Source organism: Dysidea avara, chromosome 4, assembly GCF_963678975.1.
Source record: "Dysidea avara chromosome 4, odDysAvar1.4, whole genome shotgun sequence".
Classification (NCBI taxonomy): Eukaryota; Metazoa; Porifera; class Demospongiae; order Dictyoceratida; family Dysideidae; genus Dysidea; species Dysidea avara.
Window position 1 is genome coordinate 46,960,235 of NC_089275.1, and position 6,679 is coordinate 46,966,913.

The window sequence follows — 6,679 nt, forward strand, 5'->3', positions numbered from 1 at the left end:
AGTGTGAAGCACGAGCATTCTAGGGGGGTCTGGGGGCATGCCCCCACTGGAAATTTTTGAAAATTAGACACTCGATCAGATATGCAATTTTAGTGATATTTCACTGCTAGCTAGCTAGCTATATAAATATGCTCAAGCCTATCTGTTGTTCTTCAGACTTTCTATACTATGTATAATTGTAGATACTATGTATAATTGTAGACCTGACATACCCAGGGGACACAGCATGAAACTTGCTGTATGGTTAATTTAGTTATAGCTAACAATTAGAAGTTCAAGGGGGGTCTGGGGGTGCAACCCCCAGGAGCTGCAGAATTTTTGCAATTTAAAGGCTTGAAAATACCTTAAAATTTAAAACTGATGCTAGCTAAATTTTAAAGTAAAACTAGCTAGCAACTTTCCCCCCAAATTTCACAGGGAACCCATGCAGCATGGCCCCCTTTAGCTAGGATATAATTACTATACAGTGAATTCACACAGCTACAATAAAAAACTACACAGCTACAATAAAAAGCTACACAGCTACAAAAATACAGTAAATATATACTGGTGGACAGTCACGAGACCAATCAGTATTCGAAAATGGCGCGATGTGGGTGAGACTGAGAGTTTGCTCAGTATCTCGACAGGACGAGTGGGTAGTTGAAGAGGAGTGATTTCTACTCAACATCTCATCCAGATGGCCACCATGTAATGTATTGGTGTACAGCTTCTTGCCGCGGAATGAGTCATCTGGTTTGTCACTGTCAGCCCTTCGCCCAGTAAAAGAAGCCAAGAGAGACAAGCCAAGGAATGCTAATGATTATTTTATGAAAATTGAATTGTGATATAAGTGTGCTGGTTTAGAATCAAAGAAGGCACCTGCCTTACACGTCAGCACACGTGATACTGTACGTAGAACCCACAATCATTTCTGTACAAAACGATACGAATTCTACGCTGTACTGTAAGGTAATTGGAGGTACTGTACGTGTAGTTCTGTGCTTTAGTTAGGCTGAGAAACTAGGTAACTACTCGTGTCATGCATTTTCAATAACATCTGTAAAATGTACGTAGCTACATGTAGATGTGATCGTTCAAAGATTGCTTGAGAGTAATGTATTTCGAGCTGGTCAGCTAGTTGGTTCAACTCCAGATTATTGGTCCGGCTCAGGCCTGACCAACCGGACCGTCTCCTCCGGCCTTGTTATAACACCCAGATACCAAACAGAGTCAACTTGGCTCAGAGTCAACTTTTACTTGAAATCCTTTGTCAGCTTACAATAATCATAGCAGTAGACTTTACAACATTAAGATATAAAGGAGAACTCAGTACTTATCCATTGAGCCACTCTATTCAGATCAGATTATACCAGTGCCTCCCATAGGCGGCGGAAAGGGGGGGGCTAGGGGGCTGAAGCCCCCTCTCGGTCTGCTGAGGGGGGGCTAAGCCCCCCCTCAGAATTATATCACACCGAAATTATCTTTCTTGGAGTAGGGCTGAGAACCGTGATAAAGATCGAGATACTCTAATAGAGCAGTCACTCTAATAAAGTAGTCAGTGTGTAGCGAGCTATGTAAGGATTTTTATGTAGTTTATCAGCTAAAAATGGTAGCTGATGAGGTGGAAAGCTCTTGTCAGTTGGTTGTGACCTTTTTTTTTTTTTTTTTTTTTTTTGGTCTCACCTTACCAAACTATAGAAATAAGTCTGGGTCAGCCCAGCCCCCCCTCATATCAACTACTTCCTCCGCCTCTGGTGCCTCCACAACACTTAGGTCTCAGAGTGGCTATAATCTAGTTCAGCATCATCAGTCACCACACAAATCTATAGGTCACTGTAAAGTGTTAATAATAATAACAATAATAATCAATGAGTAGAGTACTCAACGACTGAAGGCAAATCATGAATATACAAAGCAAACAGTAAAGGACCTAAAATAGATCCCTGAGGCACACCAGTCATAACAGTGCCCCAAATATAGGGCTGGGCGCGGTATTGAAATTTTACTATCACAATATACCATGGGAAAAATATCACGATATTTGTTCATATTTTCAGATGCTCTACAGTGGCGGATCTAGAAATTTTCAGAGGGGGTTTCAGATTCCACTTAACTTCAGCCTAGCTGTAAGTCGAAGACCAAAAAAAAAAGGCAGGTTATATAGAGCCGGTACCGGTTACACTGTTTTGCCGGCTATTTTGCCGGCAGTGGAGGGTATAATACTTAGAATGTTACGTGCATTAAAAAAAACTTGTACAAAAAACCTAAGAAAGCGAAAAAAAAAGTTGTCTAAGCGAGGGTTCGAACCCGGGCATCCGTACTCATAAGCAATGTTTGTAACGATTATACCACAGGTGCTGCAGCTAGTCATATTATTTAGTTTCTACGTTATAAACATCCGACTGAAGTGACTTCTATATATAACAAGAGTGAAGAAGAAACCAAAGCTGAACCCTAGCCTACCCCTAACGCTAAGGAACTACTTTTCGCATCCCCTAAAGTTGAATGCTCGGGGCAACCTACTAGTGCCGGCACAATAGCCGTTAGCGTTTGCAAACCGGTACCGGCTAAATATACACTTCGAAAAAAAAGGTCACAACCAGCTGTAGAAAGCCATAATTGTGATCTCAAAGGCTAAAGTATGAAGTTTTTCGCCAGTAGAGAATCCTTCTATAACACACTATATATATATTATATTATTATATATATATGAGTCTCGTTATGTGCAGACTTTAACATGGGCGCGCCCCTACTCACGTGAGTTGAGTACCTTATGCTCAATCGTGTTTTCTCCGCGTAACAAAACATAACGAATGACGTTTTGGTGATTATGTTTTAACCATGGCCAGGACGGGTATCTAGATCACAAGATGGTATATATCTGTTTACCAGATAGCGTTGAGCTAGCTTGATAGCTTCAATATGGAAGGTACATAATTGGTTTATGCAGACCTTCCAACTCACCCGCATTGCGCGGGTGACACCCGCATTTAAGGATTTTCATCCGCTCACCCGCATAAAAATAATTTCCAGCCAGAAATCGCTAATGCTTTCACCAAGAGTTCATAATATATATACTAGGGAGAGTATCCTACTCTCATATACCCCTGTAGAAAGGCGTATCGTGAAGTTATGACGTAACACTTCTGAGTTCGCCCCGTTTTTCTTTGTATAATTAATGATGTCATTAGTTGAACATGGTATCGATTGAACGCGTGCCTACCAACGTCGCTAGCAACCAAATTAACTCCAGCTCTAAGCGTTTCTCACCCAACTACAATCGTTCCTTCATGGGTTAAGATCGCTTCGTAGGCGTTTCTTACTAGGCCATTCGCGAATACGGCTATCCTGAGCGTCGCAAGTGTGAAACGGTGCTAACGATTCTTGCACTTTTACGGCTTCCTCACGTCACAAACCACAACATTTTGTCGTTACGTCATAACTTCACGATACGCCTTTCTACAGGGGTATATGAGAGTAGGATACTCTCCTTAGTATATATATTATGAACTCTTGCTTTCACTTACACAATCAGGATTTGAATTGGCATCACGTGAGACACAATTAATATGATTGTGGGTTCAAATTAAATCACGTGAGAGGATTTTAAAATAGTATGCTGATGGCGGGGGTTTATTGGCGATGATATTTAACCATTTCATTGGATCAACGTTAGTTCACAGATGATTATTCTACTATTCTGAGTTGATATAATGATATTATAACGCATGAGCACTAAATTTGGGAGGCATTGATTGAGAAAGTACAGTTATGAGTCTTAATAGAGTCTCCAGAGTGCATTGCACGAGCGGAATTGCATAAAAGGAATACTACCTGTTGAGGAGTTAAAAGACGATTCATTGTGTAAAGCATAAAAGGACTACTACCTGTTGAGTTAAAAGACGATTCGGACTTTTGCATCACGTGATATGGAACGGGATCGTCGCGGAGGATAGCAGATGGGTAAAATGATTGTAGCTCAGTCATGCAGTAGTAAATAAGCTGCAGATAACAGCAGTGTATAGGTTTAGCTAGGAGCAATGCACTTTGACAACCAATTTGTGTATGAATACTTGTTTCCAGCCCTCATGAATGTGGGCTCTGCATACACTTGGCTATAGTTACAGGTAGCTGAGGGTTAATTCACCCGCACAAAACATTTCCAAGGTTGGAAAGTCTGTTATGTCACTGGCACAGTATATGTGTACACTAAGCACAACCTCATATATGTAGGAAATCATTTTCTGAGTTTAACTCCAATGTAGTGTTAGCAGCTATTCTGTCCCCTAAGGAAGTGTAAATTTCAGGCAGTGGTGGGGAATTGCAATAGTTATTAGAGCCAGTCAGTGTGTGTTGTGATGATGGTAAGAGGCTAGATGGTATGTCATTGATTCCTTGGTCACAGGGCTTACCCTTGCTCTAGGACTTTACCTGTGCAGACACCCTGGCCCCATATAATTTATCTGCTAGTGGTGCCAGCAGGCTGGCAAACTCTGCAGTCAGATAAGTTCAGAAAGTATTCTTCTCTGACTCCATCATTTCACTTCTCCCCTCTATGTGTTGAGACCCTGGGTGCTTGGGAATCATGTACATGTTCATTAGTGCGGCAGAGGTTTCCGGGTAATGGAATGGTCTGGTGATAATAGGGCCACCCAAGTTTTGATTCAGAAGGTTGCTATTGATGTGCAACGTGGCAACACTGCTTCTGTAATGGCAACAATTCCTTCATCTCAGGATTGGGCAGAGTTTGCCTCTCTTAAATTCCCACTGTTTGAGCATTTATTATTGATTTATATTTTCTTGACATTATTTTATTGTTATTAGACAATTCTGCTTACATGCATGTACCTCTATGTCAAGGACGACTTAGGTAGAAATAAGTTGAGTATCCACGGCCCAATCAGAAGTATGTGGGGTGTGACAATGTGTGTCCACTGTCTACACATGTAAAATCAAGCGTACACCTTACATTATTATAACCTAATTGCATGAGTACACTTGATTGTTTCTTTGTATTGTACTATACACACTACACATATTCAACTATGGCGATCAAAGAATTACATATCCTGGTATTGCCTTTTAAAAAATTTCCTCGATTCACATGATTGTATGTGTACAGGCTTCGTCACTTTAACTGTCAGTATGAATGTCTGACCGTTCCACAAAGTTTACATGTCCAGCATGGAAAGCCTACCTCCAAGGTGCTGTTTAGCATCTGTCTAGTTAATACTTTGTTGTTTGTGTGTGTGTGTGTGTTCAAGTTCAGGGTGACTGCTATGTTTATGTGGGTCCACAGAGCTCAAAATAACAGTTGGCAGTCTGCAGTTTCCATTCAAATCCCTCCTGGTATATGCCAACCTGGCTGCATCCCTCAATACGTATGTAGCACTGCAGATCAATAGTCAGCAACTGCAGGGATTTTTATTATTTTTATTTGCAATCACTGCAGTGCATAACTTTTTCGTTATTTTGAGCACTGATGCAAGGGTTGAAACCAGGTCGGGTACTACAAATGTTGGTTTTGGTGTTTGCCATAATATGAGTTGTTGCCGGTCTATCTAATGATGTACCACTCTGCGTGGGCAGTTCAAAGGCACCGCCAGTGCCACAATTTGTATATTGCACTGCTGCAGACCGAAACGAGTGCATTATAACTTATAACGCACTGGTTGCGGTTTTGTAGACCACAACGAGTGCATTATAAGTTATAATGCACCGACCGCAGTGCAGTATACAGATATTGCACTGGCTGCGGTTTTATGCAGCATAGCACAAGTGCCGGTGGCGAAGACCACTAAGTTACGACACCTCACCTAAGTATAGGTTAGGAACCTAGACCGTATGGCACGCCATCTGTTTCAAAATTACGTGTTTAGAACGTCACGTTCTAAGCTTAAAACGTCACGTTGTAAGCTTAAAACATCACGTTGTAAACTTACAACGTCACGTTCTAAGCTTACACAACGTCACGTTCTAAGCTTACACAACGTCACGTTCTAAGCTTACAACGTCACGTTCTAAGCTTACACAACGTCACATTCTAAGCTTACACAACGTCACGTTCTAAGGTTACAACGTCACGTTCTAGGCTTCAGTACAACGTTTCCAAGATTGCGAGTTTCGTGAGCTGTGGCTGAAGATCATGTGTTTGGGATTTACGCCAGGTCGTGTTTTCCTGAGTAGTTAACTAATGTCTCTGGAAAGATGGAGAAGTTTTTTTCAGGAAGTAGCTGCAATGGTTACTACAACGGAAAGACATTATGATGTCTGTAATGCAAATTATTGTGATCTGTCATGCCACAATCGGTCCCCCGGACCTGTTATGGCTGCCGCAGGTGGTCCCCCCGGACCATCTATGGCGCTTTAGTTGGTCCGTCCGGACCATCCACGGCGCCATAGTTGGTCCCCCTTGCCACAGTTGGTCCCCATGCTAACAATAATAGCCGGACCATTTGCAGCAACTATTTGGTCCGACCTATGGCCAACATTCTTGCCACGTCTGCCCCGTCGAATGCATCTTTTCTCAGCATTCTCAGCTAGCTAACTTTTTGTAGAGAACAGCATCATCCATGAGTCGCCATTCTTGGCTTATTTCAAGGGGAGACCAACTATGGCGCCATGGATGGTCCGGCCGGACCAACTAAAGCGCCATAGATGGTCCGGGGGGACCACCTATGGCAGCTATAACAGGTCG